We start from the raw sequence: 27,621 nt of genomic DNA, 5'->3' as shown, positions 1-27,621 counted from the left end.
AAATAATCATGTTTATATTCACTATTCCTCGCTCTGCATCTTTTTCTCTTCATTCTGTCTTCATGCAGCATTTTGGTGTCAATTGAATAATCCAATATATCTTTTAGGGGGGCTCCCTTTCCTAGCAGATAAATTAAAGCTCACTCAAATAACTGATTCCAGTTCAAACAAAAGCTAACAAAATAACTGCCTTTTGCACAAATTCTGCATGTAGAGAGACAGGATTTCTGGTGATTTTAAAAGAGTGAGCTCTAATACATCTTCTAGGCCAGGGGTCCCCAACCTTTTTTGCTCGTGAGCCACATTTAAATGTAAAAAAGACTTGGAGAGCAACACAAACATGAAAAAGTCCATGGGGATGCCAAATAAGGGCTGTGATTGGCTATGTGGTCACCCCTAGGTGTACTGGCAGCCTAAAAGAGGGTCCGTTTGGTAGTGCACCTGGTTTTTATGCAACCAAAACTTGCCTCCAAGCCAGAAATTCAAAAATAAGCAACTGCTTTGAGGCCACTGGGAGCAACATCCAAGGGGTTGGCGAGCAACATGTTGCTCGCGAGCTACTGGTTGGGGACCACTGTTCTAGGCAATAAGATATTTTGTAACTGTCTATGAATATCTGACACCTGACTCTGCATGAAGACAGAATGAGGAGAAACAGATGCTGAGAGAGGGATAATGAAGATAAACTTGATTATTTCAGAAACGGTACAGAATTATTAATTGATTGTATTTAGAAAGTTTCTTATTTCAGTGTGCTGAAGCTAACATTACATTTTCATTGTCCTGCGATCCAAAGAACTCTAATTAAAAGTGACAATTTTTAAAAGGAGAAGGAAAGGTCTTTTTTCTTGGGGCTGCCAAAAGTTAGGCACCCCCAATTGATCGCATTTACTTACCTGTAACCCCGGGCTGGTGCACCTATTAGGAGAAAACTTCACTGGCCCGGGATTCTTCCAGCGAGCACCACGGATCGATCGTCTTCCTGCTTCTTGTGGCTGCGCATACACAGTAGAGTGAGAAGCTAAACTTTAACGAAGAAGTTGGCTATTTCATTCTCCTGTGCATGCGTCTGCCCCAAAAATTAGAGGAAAAAAAAAAGGAAGCCGAAAGATGATCGCTCTGTGGTGCTTGTTGGAAGAATCCTGGGCCGGTCTAGTTTTCTCCAAGTAAAAAGGCCTTTGTGGGGTGGGAATTTTGCTCAAATTTGAATATAGAATTTTGGATTCAGTTATCTGGTCTGGGGTATTTGGGATTCTGCCAAATACAAAATTATGGATCCATTGAACCTTAACTATTTCGGAAAATGTCAATTAATTTTTTGTTATATTGTAAGAACTTGATACATGTACAGAATAAACTTCTGTAAAGTTATTGCTGAAACATTATAGCTGTTACTCAGTGCCAGGCTCGGATAAATACAAACACATGCAGCTAAAAATTTACTCAACAACCCTTTACTTGGTGTAAATATAGCAAAAACATAAAAGAAAGTCATCAGAGCAAGAATAAACCAGTTTATTGTGTCCTAATTTCTTTGCAAACACGTTTTCTGTAGCCCTCCTTTAGTAAACTGAAAGGAACACTTTTTGCCAGTCCTTCATCTCCATGACAGAGAGGTTTTTGTGCTTTTTTTTTTTTTTTTTTGTTATGCAATTATTTGACAAGACTTCATGTTAGAGTTGAATCTATATGGATTTCTATCCATAGCAGAGCAAAATAGAAAGCATGTAATTTAGCATGGCAGCAGAAATTTTAGACCAGCTCTTATAGAGCCTGTTTGTACACCATGCTGTCCTGCCAAATAGTTCCTGCCAAAAAAGTTTCTTTATCTTCGCTTAACTAAGTTAAAGATAATGTCCAAATTCGATTGAAATCGATACTGACATGTTCCTATAAAAATCATAGTAACGTGCCAGTATAAAGCTTTACGATGAGAGAAAGGAGAGCACTCTAATACAGATTAACTGCTTGTGATTTTCATTTATTGCAGACTGCTATACACAACATGTTTTGGGCCTTCAGAGCCCTTTCTCAAGTGTGGCAATAAAGCAATACGGACGCGTTCCTTTAAAAATCATAGGAACGTGTCAGTATAAAGTATGTGCTGCACCTGGAATATTTTTCCTCAAAGCTGCCCCCGTGCACCTGCACTGACCCGACACTGTTGAAAGGCTTTCTGTGCAGTTTCAATGACACTGGGCCGGTGGCGGGGTAATCCTTCCTAATTACAAATCAAAACAGGATTTCAGCCTATGGAAGGATCGCTCCGCCCCCAGCCCAGCGTCACGGAAGCAACACAGAAGATCCGTTAATAGTGTGAGCGGTCGGCTGCGCAAAGGTGTTCAGAGCTGGGGGTCCACGTTGAGGCAAAATATTCTGGGTGCAACACATACTTCATACTGACACGTTCCTATGATTTTTAAAGGAACGTGTCCGTATTGCTTTAAGATCTGGACTGGTGTTCCAAAGAATGCAGGCCATATGTACAAAAAGTTCATAATTAATTTACATGTCAATCACACAGCTTTAAAGGAGCATTCAACCTGTTCGGGGGGGAAAAACGTAACCCCCACCCTAGGTACACCTCCCTCCCTCCTCCCCCCAGGTTAACTACCCCCCCCGGGGGAAAGGCGAGGGGTAAGTATGGAGAATGGGGCATTTCCCTGGGGGGGGGGTAGTTAGCCTGGGGGGAGGAGGGAGGGGGGTCTACCTGGGGTGGGGGGGGTACGGTGTTTTTTCCCGAACTGGTTGAATTCTCCTTTAAGTGTTTTTGTGCCTGTTCACACGAAAGAATGATTTTGAATAAAGGAGGCATTGTAAGAATTCTCTTTATCTGCATAAATATGAGAGAAATAACCACTGGTAGACCCTAACACAATAAACAAAGCTGTTTATAAAAACTTGTTAACTGTTTAATTTGTTTTAATCAATCACATTTATTAATGCTGTTAAGTTATACTTAAGGTAGGTATATTAAATGTTTAAATTTTTTGTTTATCAAGCCTTGAAAAAGGACGAAAATAAGCCCGAAAGTTGACTGGTCGTCAGACCTAATAAATTCCGGTTTTCACTTTTTGCAACAAAAAGATGCTGCAGCAGTATCTTTTCTTGAATCTTTATTCAGTGCTTTTTTTGCTTCTGATTCCAGTAAATAATCTTCCTCCCTTCTTCTGTACCACACTAAAAATCATTCGCCAGAACCAGTACACCAGAAAAAGTAATTCAGATGATAACTATATAACTATGTTTTGCAAAATGTATAATTTTTGTTAAACGGTTTCTGTTAGTTCTGTAGTAATGCAGCTGATCTTGCTTAAACATGTCATTCACCTTTAAATTAACTTGCAGTATGATGTAGAGAATATTTTCTGAGACCATTTACAATGAGTTTTCAATTTTTTTATTATTTGTGGTTTATGATTTATTTAGCTTTTTATTCAGCAGCTCTCCAGTTTTCAGCTTCCGCAATCTGATTGGTAGGGTCCAAATTACCCTAGCAACCATGCATTGATTTGAAAAAGAGACTGGAATATGAATGAGAGAGGCCTAAATAAAAAGATGAGTAACAGAAATGTAATTGTCTTATAGAGCATTTGTTTTTTAGATGGGGTCAGCGATCCCCATTTGAAAGCTGGAAAGAAGAAAAATGTGTATTAGACGCAGGTTTGAGCACTCCTAAACACATCCGCTTCTTGATTCAATTATATTCTGCCTGAATGTACTTATGAGCGTTCAGAGTTGCATACCATTGCATTCATATTTTGTTTTTTTTTTGGTTGTTTCATTTTCTTTCACTTGATGCATCTTTAAAAGTTAATAGCATAAAAGGATGCGTTTGAAACCTTCTAAAGTGCACTTAAACGCCTATGTCTAAGAGGCCTTAGAGAATGAAATTGCCTCTGAAGGGACATTTCTTTAGAAAAAAACGTATTGCCAACTGTACACCCGCCCATTGCACCCTTTAGCATGAAGAGGTAGATACATGCAGCTAACCCTGGCAACAAAAAAGGTTCAGATGTAGAGGTTAGGAGCAGTCGATAGCCGGTAGAGTGAGCCCATGCACAGGGAATCTGCACACCGGTACATCCAAAAGGAACCGCTCTGGCCGCGGCTTGCAAACACTTCAAAGAATAGAGAGACGGACGTCACCGGGCAACATGATGACCACGTGGAAACCAGCTTGATAAAATTGTATATACTTTATTAGACATCCATCTAAAATCACATGCGGGCAGGGGATGTGTGCTTAAAAACAAAAAAGGTTCAGGACTTGCTTTGCAGGAGTTGGCCTGCTTGAATATTTTGCAATATATGGACAAACCGTTCCTGTTTTGTTTAAAGGGGGACGGCATTTTTGTTATGCTTTTTGCATATCGATTATGAGTGCAAAGGACCTCTTAATTTTGCCTGTGTGAATTTTGTGGTCACAGCCTCGTTGCACCCCACCTAATGGTTTATAATGTAGTGGGGGGGGGGTTTGTTATAGTTTGTATGACCTACCTCATCTGCTTCTAGACACTTCCACTTCACAATTACTTTGTTACAGTAATCGCTCTTATACACAAGTTTTTTTTTTGCACATTCACAAATGCATGCTGAGCATTTTTTTTTTCTTTAACACAACTGTGTTTTGTAAGTTCAAATTGCATCTCTTCTATTGCATTTTGAATGTGTCTCTTGTATATGAATGAGTCTCTAGCACACAGACTCAAAAATGCAGCAAGTTTCTTTGGGGAAATAAAACAAACTGTGAAATGATTTCAATAAAATGCAATTGTGAATGCAAATGAGTTCAATAGGCTAGATATCATGGAATCAATTAGCCGATGTGCTTAGCAACCTAAGCTCAAAAGCTCTAAAAAAGTATTTTATAATCCCAATAACGGGTGCTGGACTTTTTTGAGGAAAGTGTGTTTTTCACAGCTAAGTAGTACAGGTATCGGCACCCCAATAAAATCCAAGTTTTTCCACACACCAAGAGGCACATATATTATTGTGCAAGGTTTGGGAAATAATGTTTTTTTTTTTTTCTTTTACACTGATCCCGATCAAGTCAGCCCTTTAAAGAATGCATATAAATGTGCCACTTTCTATGTTTGCTACATCAAATGTTATTGAGCTAGTGAATCTGTTTCCTTTTTTATTTCAAAGATATGCAGATCACAAAACAAAAACTGTGGTACTGTGTTAGCCAGTGGCGCAAAAACAAACGGATTGTAGAAGAGATACCTTTTTTGGCTAACAATAAAAAAAATAAAAAATATATTGCAAGCTTTCAGAGCACCAATGCCTCTTCTTCCAGTAAATATGCTGTGGCTGTCATTTGCAGCTTTCATTTGTATTTTGCCTGACAATGGGGTTTTGGTGCTCCAAAAGCTTGCAATGCATTTTTTAAGTTATGGATATGCTGAAAAAAAGTTTTCCCATTAACCACTAGATGGAGACATTTACACATTTAATATATATAACTAGTAGTTCTTCCTGCAGCAGTACGCTTGCAATGGCCATAACAACAAAAAAATATGTACCGTATACAGTCCTATGAAAAAGTTTGGGAACCCTCTTAATTTTTTGGAGTTTTGTTTATCATTGGCTTAGCTTTCAAAGTAGCAACTTCCTTTTAATATATAACAAGCCTTATGGAAACAGTAGTATTTCAGCAGTGACCTAAAGTTTATTGGATTAACAGAAAATATGCATCATAACAAAATTAGACAGGTGCATATATTTGTGCACCCAAACAGAGATATTACATCAGTACTTAGACTCCTTTTGCAAATGTAACAGCAGATGCCTCCTATAGCCTTTGATGAGTGTCTGGATGGTGGTATTTTTGACCATTCGTCCATACAAAATCTCTCCAATTCAGTTAAACTTGATGGCTGCCGAGTATGGACAGCCTGCTTCAAACCATCCCATAGATTTTAAATGATATTCAAGTTGGGGGACTGTGAGGGTCATTCCAGAATATTGTACTTCTCCCTCTGCATAAATGCCTAGATTTCAAAGTCTATTAAGGGTCATGTCTTGTTGGAATATCCAACCCCTGTGTAACTTCAACTATATGACTGATGCTTGAACATTATCCTGAAGAATTTGTGGATATTGGGTTAAATTCATCCGACTTTCACCTTTAACAAGGGCCCCAGTCCCTGAACTAGCCACACAGCGCCATAGCATGATGGAACCTCCACCAAATTTGACAGTAGGTAGCAGGTGTTTTTCTTGGAATGCGGTGTTCTTCTTCTGCCATGCAAAGCACTTTTTGTTATGTCTTATAACTAAATTTTTGTTTCATCAGTCCAAAGCACTTTGTTCCAAAATGACTGTGGCTTGTCTAAATGAGCTTTTGCATACAACAAGCGACTGTTTGTGGCGTTTGTGCAGAAAAGGCTTCTCTCTCATCACCCTGCCATACAGATGTTCTTTGTGCAAATTGCACTGAATTGTAGAACAATGTACAGATACGCCATCTGCAGCAAGATGTTCTTGCAGGTCTTTGGAGGTGATCTTTGGGTTGTCTATAATCATTCTCACAATTGCCGCTCATGTATTTTTGTTGGCCTGCCAGACCTGGGTTTTACAGCAACTGTGCCTGTGACCTTACATTTCCTGATTACATTCCTTACAGTTTAAACCTCTGAGATAGCTTTTTGTAGCCTTCCCCTAAACCATGATACTGAACAATCTTTGTTTTCAGATCTTCCTGAGAGTTGCTTTGATGATCCAATGCTGTCACTCTTCAGAGGAGAGTCAAACAGAAGCACAACTTGCAATTGGCCACCTTAAATACCTTTTCTCATGATTGGACACACCAACCTATGAAGTTCAAGGCTTAAAGAGCTAATCCAATCAATTTGGTGTTGCCAGTAATCAGTATTGATCAGTTATATGCATTCAAATTAGCAAAATTACAAGGGTACCCACATTTTTGCACAGCCAGTCTTTCACAATTGATTTAATTACATACAACTGAATACTGCTTCACTAAAAATTTTTGTTCAGAAAACATCCCAGTACTCAGATGTATCTGGGAAATTAAAGACATACCACTGTTATCTTTTTTGTTGAAAGTGGAGTAAATTACTATGCAGGCTGAGAGGAGTTCCCAAACTTTTTTTATATCACTGTATCTGTCATTGTATGTTGGTAAAGCAGCACAAGATTGTAACCATAAATTAAAAGGGTAGAACACCTACCTATCAGAGTCTCCTATTTGAAGCAGTATTTCAGTTGGTCTTCATTTTTTTCTATTTGCCTTCCTTTTCTGTCTCTTTCCAGCAGCCAAAAATATATTACTTTGTGAAGCTACAATCTTTTTTTATTGCTTTTTTTTCAGGCCATCTCCTATTTATCTCATATCAACCTTTGCTTGGTTACCAGGGTAAAGTGGACCCTAGCAACCAGATTGCTGCTAAAATTTCAAACAGAAGTTGTTTAATAATTAAAATAACAAAATATAAAAATGAGGCCCAAAATGCAAATTGTCTTAGAATATCACTTAATTAATAAAATAATTAAGTTGAACTACTCCTTTAACAAGCAAGGCTTACAGAATTAAAATGTAGGATTAGAGGCCCCTGCTTGCAATAGTTTACATCGAAAGGTGTGAGAACAATTGACACATGGAGGTCATGGAATTACCAAATACCATTTTTCTTTTACATTAAAAATGACATAAACATGACAGTCTACTCTGTGATGTGTATAATGGATAATTTATGTAATTTTTTTTACATGGAACTCAATGCATTTCCATGAAAATATAGTTTTCAGGCAATGTTATGTGCTCAATTTAGGTGAAATATCAATTCTGTTCTATGTGAACATCTGTGCTTCTGCGCTGGATTATTATAAAATGAAGATGTTCATACCAAGAAGCCTATCATGCCCTTGAGTAGGCTGAGACATTTAAATGCTTTAAAAAGTTGCATGTGGCTCCCAGAGTCTCTAGATGGGCAGATATTAATTTGGCTGCAAACTTTTGTAATGCATTGACTGCAGTGAAAAGATGGAATTACAGCTAAATACAAAAAGGGATATGACATCAGGATAAAAAGCCAAAACAATAGAAGATCCAGTAGCAATAAATGCAACACAAAAGTGTTATTTAGGTCTTTCATTCTTGTTCTGCCATGGGTCCATGCACCTGGTACAACAAGAATGACCATTAAATAACAAAGTGACAATGGCGCCTGTGAGCTACACTGCACTTGCTCTGAATCGAGGGGTAATTAAAGACTTAAGCTGGCCATAGACGCACAGATTCGATCGTGCGAATCCTCAATTCGTACGATTTTCAAATCGTGTGTGGAGTGTTCCGACATTTATCTTGCCATGCTGATTGGTTGTTTAGTCGATCGGACAGGTTAGAAAATTTCTGTCGTCTGCCGATCATATCTCTGCATGTATTGCCGATCGGACGATTTTCAGTGGGAGACTGTCACTAACTTGGTCGGACATACACTTTCGTATGATTGCTGTAGGGTGAGAACATCGCCTGATCTGTTCTTTTACTGCTTTATTTGGTCTGAATGGTTAGTGGCAGGTCGGGAGATGAGGACGTACGATCGTTCGTCCGATATTGAGATAAATTCTTTGCGTCTATGGCCAGCTTTAGGGGCATTTACAGGTATTCACACCTGTGCGGGGGGGACTATGGAGGGTAGGGACACAGTTTGGGGTTTAGTTTTCCTTTAATGGGAGGAGCCTGTATAGAAGTGAGTGAGTAAGCTTTTTTAAATGCATCTTTTTATCCACCTGGCAATCATCTGCTTTGAAACTTTGCACAATAGAATAACTTTTGAAGAGCAGGGATAGGTTATCACTCTTCTTGAATGAAGTTGTTCAAAGAAAGTAAATAGACAAACATCTCCCTAAATGGGTTACAATGCTCAAATACCAACTACATCTGGTTACCCCACAAGCATTAATATGGTGCCCTGCAGTACAACGTCCAGAAATTATGGATCCCTTCCTAAATCATTCACTGATCATTTGGGATAAATACAAATACCCAGCCAAACTTATTTAATCTTACTAGCAGCAGCAATTCTCTGCAATCCTTTGTTTCCCCCTGATTTATCCCCCACGCCTTTCCAAAGGTGGACATCTAATGGCTTCAAGTCTATATACAATTTTTATTCTATATCAGGTCCTAAAACCTGGCTCACTATACAGGAAACTCATAATTTCAACCTATCGGAGGTATTTCAATACCAACAAATAAACCACTTTATACATACCTACAATAAGGAAAAAACACCTATAACCCCCCACCTACTTTGAAAACGCTTGTATTAAATATCCATACACAAAGGGCCTACTGTCATACTTGTATCGATTACTCCTTAATACACAATCTCAAACCCTTCTCTCATATGTCACAGCATGGGACAAGGACCTTAACACTGCTATAGATAAAGAAACCTGGGACAAGATATGGGAAACTACAGCTCACTGCTCTAGAAATGTTTCGCTACTGGAAACTGCATATAAAGTTCTCGCACACTGGTATATCGTCTCTTCTCGTCTACACAAAATAAATCCCCAATGTAGTCAAGACTGTTTTAGACGATGTGGCCAGATAGGCACTATGATGCATATCTGGTGGAACTGCCCAAACATCCAAAGGTTCTGGACCAGGATTTATACTATCATATATTCAGTAACACAAGTCAACCTTACGAAAGATCCTTTAAATGCTCTACTGAATAAAAGGATATCTAACACCAATACCTATACAAGAGCTCTGATAAATTTTATGTTTTTGGCAGCGAAAATCACAATAGCTAAACACTGGCAATCACTCTTTGTTCCTATTTCCCATTTTAAAGATAAACTGAACTGGATCATGGTTAATGAAAGGTTAACTAGTATACTTACAGATAAATATGAGAAATTCAAAGAAATATGGGAACCATGGTACCGATATTCTTTCCCGAATACAGGAACCCCTTCACCCTTCCTGTAATTGTTTTATAAGGACAATATAAAGATATCAGAGTTTGGCTATACCCTCTATTTTTCACAGTTTAAGAATAGCTGATATTAACAGGTTGCATCTCCAGTAAGTCCTGCAACTATAAGCCCAGAAAAATATTTGCTACTATAATATGCAAGGGACTTCGCAGAAAACATCTTAAAAAACAAACAATACTCAGTACTAATTCAAGAAACACATCATGCCGTCAAAAGTTGAAGTTATTTTGATATATTTACTTCATTCTCTTTAATCGGCCCTCACTAGAGATAGGACCGATTCTTTCTATCTTTACCTCTGCCTCTTTTTTCCATCTTTCTTTTCTAAGCAAACATCTGACGATTTTATGTGAAGGCAACAAATGCTTATCTCTTTTAATATGCTAAAACTCAAATAAAAACTATTGAAAGACAAACATCTCACCAAGTCCAAATTGTGCCACTTCCTCTTCTCTTCTGTAGAGGGATTGGCAAAGGAGGCAGGCAAAATCACTTCCTTATTGGCATGATAAAAAAACAGCCTAAAAACAACTTTATCTTGCAGTATTTTTAAAAATGGTTAAGAAATGCTTGGATTTCTACTACTTTCCATGTCAAGGTTATGGCACTAAAAAAAGCTGACTTCATATAGAAGTTCCAAATGAATTCCAAAGGCTCAAATGGCTCGCTAGCCAAGTGCTAGAAGGACCAGATTCAGATACCATTACCGTAAAGTAGGTCTCACTTTTGGTTTCAAATGTTTGACTCCTTGAATAAATCAGACCACCCGAAGGTAATCTGGCCATTTAATTTTTGCCAAGGCTGAGCTGCAGCTTCAGAGTGGCTGTTCTCTATGGCAGATTGCAGAAAATCTAATACTGCAGATTGAAAAGATGAAGAGGAACTTATTAACAGTGAACAGCATTCCCTGAATTTCTCCCAAACTTTTTAATAGGTGCAGGTTTCTCCCAAACTTTTTGATAGGTGCAGGTGCTCTCTGTTGACAGTCTTCTAGCTGGTAGAAGCATGTCAGTGGAAGTATCCGCAAGACCCTGTTTTGTCCATTTCCTGCTGCACAAAAACTACCCCATCAAAGCCAATTTTTGAGGGCTGGGGTATTGCATTTTGAGATAGTTTCTGATGGCAAGGTAACCTGAGGGCTTGTCCAACATCATCGAAAATAACTGGGCAAACCAAGACCTTCTCGGCCACCATGGCAACACTGCTATAATTGTCTCTTGATTTCTGATAACTAAAAAAAAAAAAAAATAGAGTGATTGGGGGAAATATGTAGGCCAAAGTAAACCTCCATTTCTTGGTGAAGGCATGCCAACATAGTGCTTACTCATATGGGAATGCCAACATAATGCTTACTCATCTGGGAATCATAAACAAAACATCGTCACTTTCCTGTTCCTGAACATGGCCATAAGATCTATTTGGAAATGTCCCCAACGATCCACCAATAAAAGAAAATCTCCTGAGATAACTCCCAATACAATTAGTGTGGACTTACATGCATCTCGAGCAATGGCCGTATCCACCTTAGGTGGTTTATTCCAACATCGTAACCCCCTTCAGCAAACTGATACATTTCATTGTGATGTCTTCGAACTGAAAGTTTTTTTTTCTGAAACAGCCCACACTTCCTTAATGATATCCTTCAAAACATCCTGAACTGGGAAGACAAGCCTTTTTTCAGATGATTTAAACATCTTCTCTTGGTTTTTCTTTTGCTCTAGATCCTCCAAATCTTTGAAAACTGACTTGATTAGCAGTTCCATCCAGGCTCAGACAGAATTTTTCTGGCCTATGTGGTGGAGGGCGGATAACAGAAACCACTTCTTGTTTTTAAACCACACTCTAAACCACAACCACGTTATCACAAGAATTTTTAAGACCACATTCCCATTAATTGTGGTAGCACACCAAAAAACCAAATGGTTGGTGCTTACTGCAGAGATATCACTCATATGTTCATACTAAGTCATATTAAAAAATACCCTTATATCCATCTGGCTCCTCCTCCACTGTGGATAACACTGCAACCCATGGCACGTAATTAAACACTTAGGGGCCCCTAACAACAATTTCCAAATGCTAGCAAACACATGTGGGGGGCCACACAAGGAGGGGTGGGTTACAGGCCGCCAGTTGGACAGCATTAGTCTAAGACAATTATCTCTTCATTTGAACTAGCAGACTGGATGAGCGTGGCCAGCCAGTCTGCTATTTTCAATTGGTGACTTATGGTCAGCACCCTGTTTATAAGGATGATGATACCTTCTGTAGCACATTATCAGTCACTGGGGCTCATTTATCAACACTGGGCAAATTTGCCCATGGACTGGTACCTATAGCAATCAATCAGATTGCTGCATTCATTGTTCTTTTTGCAGCTGGCTTAAAAAAAGCTAATCACTGATTGGTTGCTATAGATAACAGCCCATGGGCAAATTTGCCAAGTGTTGATAAATGAGCCCCACTGTGTCAACAGGTCTGTGATGATTTGGACATAGACAAAACATTGCTTCCCAGCACAGTTGGCATACTTTTTTTGTTATGCATTGCTGGATCATAACATATAAAACATTCACGTTTCATGGCCTTCCTGGCATGGTGACTTCCCCTGTGTTTCCTAGGTGATCTACCAAAAGGAATGTGCATGGTTACCACCACTCTCTTTGTTACTAACCATCTAAAGGATGAGTGGGACATATGGCTCCTTAAACTCATAACTGAGTCCACAACTTTCTGTGGCAAGAAGATGAGGGCCACTTGTCAGTTCCGTTTTTTTTATGCTTAGTGTACATCCTTTGTGATGTCAAATGTTTGCACATGCACAAAACTGCCAATGTTTGCCCATAATGGTGTTAAACAGTGTGCAAAGGTTTTACTGTACACACTACACAAAGTGTCTTATTGCGCACATTGCATCTTACATGCTAGACCTGTCTCCTAGTTGATCCCTGGCTATAAACTCCACCGGCTAGGCAAAATTAACTGGCAACTTCAGTGGGGTAAACAGACAAGATCCCCACCAGACCACCATGGGAATCATTCTTTGCGAGGACAGGAAGAAAGAGGGAAGTCCAGTTTTTGGTCTTCCTGTCCTTCTACATGGCAAGGGGGTTAACCCATTGGTGCCCACTGCCATGCAGAATGACAGAATAATATTTTCAGTTGCAGGCCAGGCTGAAAGAAAGTAGGATAGAAATGCTTAAAAATGTTTTTAAATTATGAGTTTAAATGTGATTAATGAGAAACAAGAATTTACTAATGTGCAGCAAAATCAATATATACAGTACATAAATAAAAGGCTCTGACCATGATAACTGCAGCAGTAGAGTATAAACTGACTCTTCTCAAAAGAGCAAAACACCTAAATATCACAAAGAAGCCAAAATGCTGCCACCTGCTGATAATCAATCTATTATAATCTAGATCCTGCTGTAATGAAAAATTATCAGTCACAGCTCCAAGCTGGAGTTTCACAGTAAGGGCATAATCATTTACTGCAATCAAGATAACCTTATGTTCCTATTTAGCAAAAATAAGGTTTACAAATAATTTAGCTCCATACAAATTTTCTCCAAAACAATATTTAAAAAAGTAAATGCTGGAGGCAGAAGTTTAATGAGGGGTGCAAAAGAGACAAGTATTAGGCTTATTTGCATTTGGTCAAGCTTATGCCAAACTGACACATAATGTATCATATATTTATGGTGTAAAGCCTTGTTTTAAGTAATGACATTGTACATGTACTCCCCAACAAATAAAATGCCCTTCTAATTGTGGATGTTAAATGTAAATGCGTGGAACTATCAAAGTTAGAATACCCATGAACTTGTCTTTATTCCTTTGCTGTAATTATTTATATCTTTTAACAACTGGGATTTAGTGAATTTTCCCCGTAGTTCATAGGACACTGATAATAACCTGTCACAAGACCAGTGAGACACTAAGAGAAGCATGTCCAGTAAAATAGTTTAAATTGATCCATATGCTGCCTACTATTAAATGGTTAGTACAAATAATGAAATGTGATACAATTTTTTTTATGTTCCCTTCAAATCGGGTCATATTTACATCCAGCAGGGAAGAAGCCAGATTAGTCAAAGACTTAATTTAACTTGATTACAAATGAGTAATTCAGCAGCAGCTTTGGATGTTAACAGAGAATGAATCAAGAACTTTCCTTTGATATCACCATAGGTGCAAAGTCAGCTGTGGGACTCATTATGCAAAACAAATTTACAATTAAGTCCAAAAGAAGAACTAATTATGCAGCATGGTATTGGGAAAATGCTGAAGGAAGTATAATCCTGAAGAGGAATGAAAATGATACTCCTGACAGTGAAGGACAATTAGGTGTGGTAATTGCCCAGGTAGTGCTGCGGCTAGCAAATGTGCTATTATTGTTATTGTGTTTGCTTATAATGATGATTCTACCCTGTCCTGTAGTTATATGGCTTTGTTATATGTTGTTATCCTATTCCTTGATGCAGGTGATGGGTTTTGCATAACACACTAGGAATATAAATTCATTAGGGAATTTGCTTCATCCACATTGCATAGTGCAGAACAAACATGCATTGGGGTGTCAGGAAATATTAGTCTCTAGTGCTGGATCACGTACACAGATTCAGTATACATGACTGTTTTCTTTTTATTTCTATTTAACAATATTAAGGGCTCTTACTGACGAGCGGTTGTAGCTGAGATACTCAGATGACCACCATGGCCCTATATCTACGAAAAGCAAATACTGGACATCTTTTGTAAGCAGGTGTTTTGCTGTGTCTTGATCTACAGAAGATTCGTTGTAGGCCTTAAAATTCTACTGCGGAAATGACACAAATTAACACTTGTGATGTGCTACCACTGGGTAGAAATGAAAAAAGCATTTGTTGGACTGATGCAGGCTGGTACCAAAGTTAGCCTTAGGGCTCTTACTGACGAGCGGTTGTAGCTGCGCTCCCCTGCGTTCCGTTTTTCTGAGTTCAGCTGCAGGGGAGCGCAGGAATAGACGCATTACATTTTTTCCAATACGGCTGTACTCACACAGGCGCAGGAAAAATGCAGCATGTTGCGTCTCAACCTGCGTTCGGCGCCTACACGCACCTGTGTGAATACAGCCCTATTGGAAAAAAATTTAATGCGTCCCACCCTTCCCAGCTATAGTCAGGTGATCCCACTGGTGTCTAATAAAAGGGCAGCCAAGTTTGGGAGTTTTACTTTGAAAGCAGCTAGTAAGTTGTAGGTAAAACTTAGTCCCTTTGTAAAATGTATAATAAAGCAATAGAATTCTTAATGAATCCGATGCAATTTGATTGTAGGACTGGCCAGATATGGGATGACTTTGACGTAGTTGGCCATCTTAAATATATTGCAATATATGAACAAATAATCCCTGTTTTGTTTAAAGGGTAAGGCATTTTTCAGTAGCAGTATGCACAAAATGCACATTATAAATATATTGATAATGGGTTGAGTGCAGAGGACTCTTGTATAAGCCCTTAGGGCTGCCTGCAGGGGCTTGAGCCGACCCTTCACTGTGCGCAGCATCTGAATGGAGAGGAAGTGTCAGGAGATCGCAGCTTGTCGCTGTCAAGAACACTTACCCTGGTGGTCTAGTGGTGCGGCGGGGACGCCCGCCGCGCCGCTCCTCTTGCCAGCTTTCCCCCTAGTGCGCGCGCCGCGTGCATCATCACTATTTAAAGCCGCTGACGCATGACGTCAGCGCACAATGGCGCCAAATTCAAAATATTTAAAGGGGCATTTGTTGTTTTATGGTTGCCCTTGATAGGTTTTTGTTCCTGGTGCCTTGTACTTTGTGCTGTTAAGCTTCTAGTCTGTTTGATTCCTGTGTTTGACCCTGCCTGGCTGTTTTACTACTCTGATCTCTGGAACCTGACCCTTGCTTGTTATTTGACTCCGATTCTGCCTCATCCCATCTGATTGATCTCCCGGTTTTGACCCTTGCCTGCCTAACCTCGCTTTGAACGCTTCCTGCCCAGACCCGGCCTGAATTGTTTACGCTGACTTTCTGCCTGCCTCGACCCAGCCTGATCTGACTATTCTATTCCTTCACGCCTTGCACTAAGACCTTCTGTCCAAAGACTTTGCTCTACAGTCGTGCCCCTCTGCCTATCCAGAACTCCCATCTTGCACCTCTCGTTTAAGTCCAGGTGGCATCCAAGTAAGCCGAGGGCTCCTCCCGAGGCCCAAAGGCGGTTTCACTACTGGTGAAGCACGAGCTGAGATAAGGGTGCCTGGTGTTTGTTCTGGTGTTGGGTGCCGACCGTTACATTATCACGGGCCATGGAGGACGAAGGTCCCACCACTGCTGCTGCTGCTGCACCCTCCACTAAAGAAGCGCTCCTTACCACCTTGCTACAGCACTTGGAGGACCATGAGCGGAAGCAAGACTATCTCATGCAAGGCTTCCACAATCTGACTCGCCGACTGGAGTCTCCGCAGCAGTTGTCTAGTCCAGTTGCCATTCCTCCTGTGGGTTCTTCTGCTGTTATGGGTAACACCCTTAATACCCATGAACCCAAAATTATGTTCCCTGAAAAATTTAGTGGGGACAGAACAAAATTTTTTGTGTTTAAGGAGGCCTGCAAATTATACCTTAGTTTCTTTCCTCATTCCTTCTCATCTGGTGAGGAGAAAGTAAGGTTTGTAATGACCCTGCTTCAGGGTGACCCTCAAATTTGGGCCCTCAGATTGCCCCCCACTGATCCTGCCCGCTTTTCCCTTGATACTTTCTTTAACACCATGGCGATACTCTATGATTATCCGGATCGTGTGTCTTCTGCCGACTCCGCGATTCGTAAATTATGCCAGGGGAGACGGGATGCGGAGGTGTATTGCACTGAATTCCGCCGGTGGGTGGAACGACATGGCTCTTCGCAGCCAGTTCCGTATTGGGCTTTCAGATTCTGTTAAGGATAGCCTAGTAAAATATCCTTTATCTTCTAACCTGGATGATATGATGTCTCTAGCCATCCAGGTAGATAAAAGACAAAGGGAGAGAAGGGGTGAGAAGGGCTCTTCTTTTTCTGGGTTTACCAATGTAAAGTCTAACTTTCCAAATATGGTGACCAATGTTAAGTCCCCTGCACCTCTACCTCAGGAGGAGCCTATGCAGTTAGGCACATCTCGCTTAACTCCTGAGGAGAGGGCACGCAGGCGATCTTTGGGTCTGTGTATATACTGTGGGGGGAAGGGTCATTTTCTAAGCCAGTGTCCTACGAGGCCGGGAAACTCCCAAGCCTAAATGGAGAAGGGGAGCTCCATTTGGGTGCAGGAGTTTCCTCTCCCCAATCTGCCTCAAGGGTTTTAATTTCAGTTAAACTAACTTGGCCTACGGGCTCTGTCATGGTACCCGCTTTTGTGGACTCGGGGGCGGAGAGGAACTTTTTGGATGCTGCCTTTGCAGCCAAATACAATGTTCCTTTAGTTCCTCTAAGTTTCCCCTTGAGAATTTTGGCAGTTGACAAAAGACCCTTAGGGTCAGGTGTAGTATCCAAGGAAACTGTAAATCTTTTTATGACTACTGACAAGTTACACTGTGAGGAGATAGCTCTATACCTCATTGAGGGTGCTTCCTCTCCTCTTATTTTGGGGTTACCTTGGTTGCAAAGTCACAATCCACATATTGATTGGGTAACCAGGAAGGTACTTGGTTGGGGTATAACATGTCAAGGGTCCTGCATTTCTTCCGTAGTGGCAGCTACTGTTCTTGAGGGCTTACCTACAGCTTACTTGGACTATGCAGATGTGTTTTCCAAGAAAGCCGCAGAGGTATTACCCCCACACAGGCAGTATGACTGCCCAATTGACCTAATCCCTGGGTCTACTCCTCCTCGTGGTACAACGTACCCTCTTTCTCTGCCGGAGGCCCAGGCAATGAAGGAATATATTAAAGAAAACCTCGAGAGGGGTTTCATCAGGCCTTCTAGTTCCCCTGCGGGGGCAGGATTCTTTTTTGTTGGTAAGAAAGATGGTGGTCTTCGTCCCTGTATTGATTACAGGGGTCTTAATAAGATCACCATTAGGAATCGATATCCCCTTCCTCTAATATCTGAATTGTTTGATCAGGTTAAAAATGCCAAAATCTTTTCTAAACTTGATCTTAGGGGGGCCTATAACCTCATCCGAATCAGAGAAGGAGATGAATGGAAACGGCCTTTAACACCAGGGATGGCCACTACGAGTATCTCGTAATGCCTTTTGGCCTTTGTAACGCACCAGCAGTGTTCCAGGAATTTGTCAATGACATCTTCCGGGACCTGCTGGGAGTATTTGTAGTGGTCTACGATATTCTAATTTTTTCTTCTAATCTATCTGAACACCGTAGTCATGTTTGGGAGGTATTGTCCAGGTTAAGAAGATTTAAACTTTTCGCTAAGCTTGAAAAATGTACTTTTGAAGTTCCTTCTATCCATTTTCTGGGGTTCACCATTTCTAACAAAGGTTTAGAAATGGATCCTGATAAGGTTACAGCTATTCTAGAGTGGGCCCAACCTTTGTCCTTGCGGGCAATTCAGAGATTCTTGGGTTTTGCAAATTACTACCGGCAATTTATTAAAAAATTTTCTTTGATTGTAGCCCCTCTTACTGATTTAACCAAAAAGGGTGCAGATCCGAGCATATGGTCCCCTGAGGCCATTCAATCCTTTGAATTCCTTAAAAAAGAATTTGTATCTGCCCCCATTCTTCGTCATCCTGATTCTTCTCTCCCTTTCATTGTTGAAGTGGACGCCTCTGAGGTGGGAGCAGGGGCAATCCTTTCTCAAAGGCATCCTACAACTAACAAGGTACACACCTGTGCTTTCTTCTCTAAAAAATTTTCGTCCGCTGAGGCAAATTATGATATTGGGAACAGGGAGTTGTTGGCTGTTAAATGGGCTTTTGAAGAATGGAGACATTTGTTGGAGGGGGCTAAGCACCAGATTACAGTCTTTACTGACCATAAAAACTTACTGTATATTGAATCTGCCAAACGATTGAATCCCAGACAGGCCATATGGGCCTTATTTTTCTCCCGATTCAATTTTACCCTTACGTTTAGACCCGGGTCTAAGAATACTAAGGCTGACGCCCTCTCCCGCAGCTTTGAACCCCAACCCTCTGAACCTTGTGGGAACAACCCCATTATTCCCAGTGAATTAATTGTGGCCGCTCTAGGAGCAGATCTTACCACATTATTATCTGCTGCCCAAGCTTCCGCCCCTAGGGAAACTCCCCCTGGGAAGTTATTTGTTAATGTGGATCTGAGGGAACAGGTTTTGAATGAGCCTCATAACTCCAGAATGGCGGGACACCCTGGTATTTCCAAAACGGTATCTCTTTAGTCCCGTAACGTTTGGTGGCCTTCTCTTAGGCAGGATTTTAAAGATTATGTTAATTCTTGCCCAGTCTGTCAGAGGTCTAAACCCTCTAGGACCTTGTCTCAGGGGTTATTGATGCCACTACCTATCCCTGATAGGCCCTGGTCCCATCTTTCGATGGATTTTATTGTTGATCTTCCTCCCTCCCAGGCGAAGACAGTAATCTGGGTGGTGGGGGATAGGTTTAGCAAAATGAGTCACTTCATTCCTCTCCCACACCTCCCGTCCGCCAAAACCATGGCGGTATTATTTATTTCTAATATTTTTAAGTTACATGGTTTCCCTGTTAATATTGTTTCGGATAGAGGGGTATAATTCTTCTTGGTCTGAACTGTTACCCTGGGCAGAATTTGCTTATAATCACGCAACACATTCTTCTACTGGTCAATCTCCATTTTTTATTGTTTATGGTTTACACATAAAACTTTGCTTGCTGTTAGTACAATAGGAGAGCCACAGAGGAGAAATACAGCACTGCACGATGGATGGTTGCCCTGTCGCCTTTTCTGAACAGGAGCGGAAGTGGAGTTTCAGTAAGTTATTTCTTTATAAGAGCTTTGTGATTTCTATACTAACGAATTTTTTAAAGAATTTTTTTGATGTTACTGGTCCTTTAAAGGCTGAATGGCAGCTATAGGCATTATTCACCTGATTGTGCCAGCGCTCGGTCTAACCCACAATCTGGAGTTGACCAGCTACTATAAATGATACCAAAGCAATATTAGTACATATATTTTGCCTTTGTAGCGCTTTAGTAAACTGACTTGTGCTAGGACAGTTTAGCTACGTTCCTTGGTGGGCTGAGACCACCGATGAGCTCTCTTTCTCAGGGGTAAGCCCTCGCAGCGGGGTGGAGGCAAGGGTGTAGTGTAACTGTAACCGGGTGCGATAGCACAATGATGGGCGCCAGTAGTTCTTTAACAGTTGAACAAAGAACAGTATTTATTTAACAATAGCACAGAGATCATTTAGCACATTGATCCACAATGGAGCATAGAACATACACAGCAGCATAAAGGAAGCATATACTAACAGCACGTATAGGCTGAATCCCCACAGGCTAGGGAATATACAGCAGAGAGTAAGTTGACAGCATGTGATGGGTATTGCCCGTTTTCAGGATATCTTCCAGTGGCAGACTAGGGGAACTCCTGACATCCCTATCTCAACACTTGGTTCCTTACTCTGGGTCAGTAATACCCTGGGATCTTAATCCCTCTAATCTCCTCGGCGGAGCCTTGAGCTGCTCAATTTATTAACCTCTCTATCACTCCTAGAGCGATCTATAAAACGAGTATAGCTGTCTAATTACTAGGGCCAAGGCGCCTAGGGTCAGCACTACCCATTCCCTTCCAGCCTGCTTGGTTGGGCTAAATCAATGGACCCAGAGCACATGGTTCCTAAACCTTTTATACTCTGGCACAGTGCCTCTAGAGTACACTGTGTGAACTGCAGGGGTTACATAAGCACAAGGTCCCCATAAGGACCCATTGAGGTGTCCATATTAACTAGGGATGTGCCTGTCTGTAAAGTGTAAGGGTGTCTAAGATTTTCACATCCCTACACCTTTAAAAAATATTATTACAAAAAACGAGGTGTTAGTGCCACACGTTGGCCAAAATGTGTAAGCTCACATGCCACGTCAAGGCCCCTCATTGTACGTGAGTCCTACACTATCCATTCATACATGAAACATAGAAATGAAATCAGCAGAAATTACCATAAGCAGTTTAGTTACATAGTGTATAACTTGTAGTAAGGGGAATATGTGGTGTTTTAAAGAAGAACTAAAATTAGTTGAAAATCCACATCCATTGGCCACCCTCCCTGCTTTCTCCCTCCATAGTACCTTATTTGAAAAAGTGTTCCTGCAGAGTAGCGCAGCGGAGCTCTTCTGCATCATCTTCTGTATCTTCGGATCCTCTTCATTTCTATGGCAATCTTCGGTGCTTTATGGCCCATGCGCAGTATGCACGAACAGCAGAATGGCCCCAACTGCACATGCGTGAAAAAGCTCTGTCGGCGCTCACTTCTGTGAGGCACCCGAAGATACTGAAGATGGCGCCGAAGAGCTCGGCTGTGGTACTCTGCATAAATATGCCATGGTTAATGCCAGGGACACTTTTTCAACTAAGGTACTATGGAGGGAGAAAGCAGGGAGAGGGCCAATGGAGGGAAGGGGATGGGAATTTTTGATTAATGGGGGTTTAGTTCTCCTTTAAAAAGGGAAATTGGTTTTGCTTATCTTCATATGTCAGAGGTTTAGTTCATTGTTAATTACGTGAGGAGAGGGCATATATTGTCTAACATGCCCTATATGTATGTATCAGTAATGGGTTGTCTTTTATATTACAGGGGATGTGTGTAAAGGGTATCCCAGTATTTGATCCCTGCTAAAAATTGGTCCAACTCCATTGTTGTGAATATGTCTATAAAATAGATCCAGTCTCCACTAAAACATAATACAATGGCTTCATTGTATTTAATGTTGTTTGGCAAATTGATTCCACCATGTCATCTCTGTTGTAATTTAAACAGGTTGATATGGGGGTCTACCCCTAATAAACATTTTGAAAATGTTGTTACATTTAATTCAATGGGGCGAATGAAGTACGGTAGCATTTGGTGGTTACATAAAAGCTTCGGGTAAGCTTTTCGTAAGTTAGCTAGGTATTTCTCATGCTAACTTATTTGCCTTTTTTAACTTTAAAATGTTATGCAGGATCCTTCCTTGTGGTATCTCTTCCTTTCTATAATCCTAAAAAACAAAAACAGAGCTGATGGGCTGTCAGATGGTCTCAGTCACTTTTAGTAGCCAGAGAAACACTTGATAAAGGGCGAGTAGCCCGAAACATGTTGTGAAAATAAATCACTTAGCAGTAAATCTGCTCTACGTGCTTTCTCTCAGTTCCTCTGATTTAATTGGATTAACGTTTTACACCTGGAGCGGGGGTGTCTTACTGAGATGGAGAGCTAGAAATAACCCCAATACCCAGTCATCCCTACGTTGTATATCCTTGTGGTATCTCTTCCTTTCTATAATGATAAAAAACAAAAACGGAGCTGATGGGCTGTCAGATGGTCTCAGTCACTTTTTGTAGCCAGAGAAAGAAAGTATATGACTCTCTTCAGTGTTGCTCCCCAGAATGCATCGGCAGGAATCAGGCATTCTGGTCTATTTTTTTTATGCAGATCAAACCAATTGTCCTTTATCATTATAACTTATTTTGCTTCATGGAGATTATCTCTTCTTAACTGTTTGCTTAGTCCGGTCTTAGTGTTCTTGCAGTTCTGTCTGGGGTCTTTGTAAATGATGTCTGTTGTACCCACTTAAAGGGTTGCAGTTTATTAGCACTGCATTGGCTCTATTTTTAATTACCCAGTGAATATGGTTAGTAGACTGGTTTCAGTGGACCAATTGTTAGCAACTCAACCATCTGTACAGGGTAGTGTTCATATAAACATATTTGACGATGGAAAAAAAAGCATGTGTATCAATTTGCACACTTCATAAAATATTTCCTACTTATCTGTAGATCTAGAAGATCCCATAGAAAGGGATCTGTGTGAGAAATAATAGGAACCTTGTGTTTCACTCTTACTAAAAAGACATTCAACAATGGAAACAATGTTGTATGTAAGTGCCACAACTTCATCATTCCCCCAATTTTTTTTTACCTCATGACAAAACCTCTTTTTTTGTCTTTCAGGGATGCCCTTGAGTCCTTTAGCTCTATTAATGGATAATCTTCCAGCATATATAATAATAAAAGACTTCACATCACAAGATGATTAATTATTGCCTCCAATCCAACCACAACAGGGAATGACCCAGGCTCAAAATATTGTTATATGGGCTACTAATCCACTAACTCCAGATTACATATTGATTCATCCTTGCTCTTTCAGGCTGTATTAGATATGAGATGCCTCATTATTCAATATTATACTCCCAAAACAGATAGTACTGGAATACTGAAGACAATTTAAATGCAGAGCATTCTGGTACAAAATACTGCAAGAATATGCTAAGAGATCAAAGCAGATTGGGTGTTTTATGGTTCCGCACATATTTTTCCATACTTCAGTTCTACAAAATTGATAATCTTTATAAAGAATCTTGCCTGTTTGTGGAAGATGCTGCATTTCGTTGGTGGATGTTATCTTTCACAAATGATCAGGTGACTTATCTTGACCTTTGGTCACTGAAATGTGACGTTCAGATATTACTCTATAATAGCACAGTAGCTTCTGATCCATGAAATAAGGTTTTCAGGAATAATGGATGTACATCCAGGAAAAAGCTATCTCCAGCCTGTTTTAAAACAGAGATGTTCCCCTAATCCAGATTTAACTTTAAAAAAAATGAAGAAAATCTCTGTGAGAAAAAAATAATTATTTCACACAAATAGCCCCTCTCACATTCTCCATGTTATCAATACTGTTAATGTCACTGCATCTCATTCTCATGATTATTACAGTTTAGATATATATAATATATATTTTATATAGATATAGAAAATATATTTGAGTACTATGTACACTATGATATACTAAAACAGCCAAGATATTTTTCAATATAATGGTTTTCAAAGTAACTTTTTGTTTTATAGTTCTCTTGTATGAGATTTGGGTGGTTATCTGGCATGCACCTTATTAAATAAGCATTTACTTAAAACTGAAAGGAAAAACTACATAATAACAAAATATAATGTATCCACTGTTTTAATCTGCTTTCTGGATGTTTAGCTCACTGAGGTCACTAGCAAAAAGGTAGCATTTTAAGTTTCATGCATTTATCAAGACAGCAATTGTAAACATATGACATATCTATAACAAATAGAAGAATCTACAAGGCATAATTGATAACATGTTAATAATGTTTTAGAAGCCAGGAAAACTAATACAACAGTAAAATAATTATACATTAGAGTTAGACAAATAAAAACAACAATAAAATATACAGTTTTTATTCAGGATATATTCAAGAAAGTGTTTTTTATTTAGTTCATGAACGGCAATAAAACATTTTTCTCACTGGTCTTCTGTGTTGTGTATGAAATTTTTGTTTTAGTTTATTTTAGAATATCAAGGACATTTTGAAGTTATTCTGTGCATTTTATTCATAAACTCAGATTTAGCCAGTTGCAATACTGGATTTGTGATGTCTCATTGTCTAAGAATTTCTTTCAGCCACCACTAGAGGTCCTTAATAGTCTAAATTATAGGTTTAGAGTGTTATTTTGCAAAATCTATGGTATAAAACTTGTGCAACCTTTGCCATAATTTACATTAGACAGAAAAACTAAACAAATCTAATAATACAAATACCTAATTGTATTGTGTTCTATATTCGTATGCTTATGTTTAAACAAATATTTTCCAAATACCTAATTGTATTGTGTTCTATATTCATATGCCTATGTTTAAACAAATATTTTCCAATACTTTTGATACTGTTACTTGTTATTAAACTGTTATATTATCTGTTTCACAAGCCTGGTTACTTCCTCTACACTGCAGGCACTTAAAAATGGCAATTACGTATTCTGTATTATATTTCACATTTGTAAAGATGGTGATTTTTGGACACACTAAGAAATGCCTTGACTTGGGCAGGCTTTTTTACAGAGGCCTTGTACTATGTTTACAGGCATCCAGGTTAGTAACCAGGCTTTCTACAAGTAGAAAATACAGAATACCCTTCTGTTATCTGCCTATAGGGGGTTATTGAGTAGCCACCACTTTGGCATTTAGCCTACCTAGGGCCGCCTTCAGAAATCACAGGGCCCTGTACGGCAACATTTTCTGGGCCCCCTGGTCCCGGCCACCCCAAGCCATATCTCACCCACCCCACACAGATAGAGCTAAAGCATTAACCCCCCCCCTAAGTTATAAAAAGCCATTGGTGGGCACCCCCCACATGTTATAAAAAGTCATTGGATCAGGGCCCCCCCTGCAAGTAAAAAAAAAAAATACTGATGGCCTGGGCCCCCCTCAAGTTATTAAAATCCACTGGTGGACAGCCCCCCCCAAAATGTAAAAAAAAAGTTGCTTGCCAGAGCTAAGGGGGGGGGGCAGCCATGCTTCACTTATTTGATAAGCTGGATCCCCCTGCTGTCAGGGTGCTGCAAGCATCAGAAGAGAAGACTGGAAATCCCATACGTGCATGATTTTTCTGCTATTCAGTTCGCTGTATCCTCATTGGTTGGTTAAGTTTAATTAACTTATTAAATTAATTAAAGCTGCTTTGGGATTGGATAGGCTGAAGGGGAAGATCCTACTTCACCTATACAATCCCTTTACAGCTTTACCAGGAGTTAAACTTAATCAACCAATGAGGATACAGAGAACTGAAAGGGAGACTGATCATACAAGCACCGGAGCTCCTTTGCTCTTTTCTGAAGATTTCAGCACACTAACAGCAAGGGGGCCTGGCTAATAAAGTAAGTGAATCATGCCCAGGCCCCCCTTATACACAAATACCTGTGGGGCCCGGGACAACTGTCCCCCCTGTGCCCCCCTGATGGTGGCCCTGAGCCTACCCCCATAGAATGTATTAGGTATTAAGTAAATTTGGGTGGGAGAACAAGTGTAGATAGCAGGCAAAGTAATACCCTAGTGAAAAAGAGTTCCATTGGTACATGATTGTCAGGTGGTTTCCCTAGTGTGTGTGTGTGTAAGAGAGAAGAGTAGCCATGTGCTTTCTCTTTGATTTTCACTGTAGTGGGTTAGTACTCTCTGTGTGCACTAGGGGTAGAGAAAATTGCCATGGTAGATCCACCTTTGGGCGCCCTGATAGTTGTATCCATAAAGTTGAGACGTTACTCACCCGTGGTGTGATCAGACCATAATTGGGTGGGCTGAATTCCATTGCCTAGGCCAACACCGGACGTAAATACAGCCCTATGCTGACCAGAAACTGCAAAGACATGCTTCCACATAGAGATCTGACAAATATTTCTGCAGTCTGGTCATTTGGATCTGTGCTATATCGGCTTTCAAGCATATGGCAATATCGTACAAATATATTCCACATACATTATATTACTGGTATCAGCTTATGCAATAGTTTTTACTAAAGTTGCAAGAGGATTGTTGTGAATGTGGACTATTGAAGCAAGGACTGCTTTATGCAACAGACTGAATCACTCTGAAATGCACTATTAACTTGCTGCTTACTGTAACCTTTCTTAAAGGAGAAGGAACGGCTAAAATTAAGTAAGTTTTATTAGAAAGGTCTATATAAATACACCAGTAAACCCTCAAAGTAATGTTGCTCTGAGTCCTCTGTTAAAAGAAACACCACATTTCTTTCCTTTTATTGTGTAAACATGTGCTTCTGTATCAGACTTCCTGTTTTCAGCTCAAACCTCCAGGGCAGGGCTTGAACATGCTTAGTTCACTCCTCTCCCTCTGTCCATCCTCCTTCCCTGCTGTAATCTGAGCCCAGAGCTATGTATGAGCAGGGAAACTCAGGCAGGAAGTGCTGTCACACCAAAATATGGCAGCTGTTATCCTAAACAAATATAGAGCTTCTAGAGCCGTTTACTTAGGTATGGTAAAGCATTCTACAGAATAAATCGTGTTATAGCTTGCACTATTGTTGCTAATCTACTGGCAATAAACTACTTTGCTACCTTTCCTTCTCCTTTAATAAATACCCCAAAGGCAATTTTCCAACTTTCCTTATTTTTAAGGACAAGGAAAGTGTTTTTTGTAATTACCTCATCATGTAATGGAGTGGCCCAATGTGTAACTAATCACTAACATCTTTTTTCAAGAAACAGCTCTGTACTCAATAGTGCAGTTTCAGCCAATGCACTTCGTGCCCAGAATTTACCGGCACTTCATCAGAGCTCTGATGACGTGCTGGTAATTCTGGGCACGAAACGCGTAGGCTGCTCTGATGAAGTGCCGGTAATTTTGGGCACGAAGCATGTAGGCTGAAACTGCACTATTGATTGCCACTGTTTGTCACACTGTTTGCTGAAATAAAGCCACAATTGATGAAGCATTACATGCCTCCTAAATCTATCCGGCTGAGCGCCTGCAGTGTGGAACTCATTGTGTCCTGTATGGAGCTTGGATTGTTTACGCCTGTGGAGTTCTCGCGGGAGGCCGCTGGAGGGGAGACATGCTTCAAGGACACCGAGTGGGTGAGCTCTGCTATTTCTCCTCATAACTTCTTTTTTACATCTAAAAAGAGGTTTTAATGATACATTGAAAAGAAGGGGGTGAGTAAACATCCTTGCCTTGT

At 40.2% G+C, this 27,621-nt stretch overlaps 1 protein-coding gene across 2 annotated transcripts in view; it reads right to left on the bottom strand.

Moving 5' to 3' along the window:
- Positions 1–27,621, bottom strand: part of LOC108711362 (signal-transducing adaptor protein 1) — a 250,025-nt gene that overhangs the window by 91,912 nt on the left and 130,492 nt on the right. The window lies entirely within an intron of this gene.

This window comes from Xenopus laevis, chromosome 1L, assembly GCF_017654675.1.
Source record: "Xenopus laevis strain J_2021 chromosome 1L, Xenopus_laevis_v10.1, whole genome shotgun sequence".
In the NCBI taxonomy this organism is placed as follows: Eukaryota; Metazoa; Chordata; class Amphibia; order Anura; family Pipidae; genus Xenopus; species Xenopus laevis.
The sequence above is the reverse complement of the archived record's forward strand: the minus strand, read 5'-3'. Positions and strand labels throughout refer to the sequence as shown.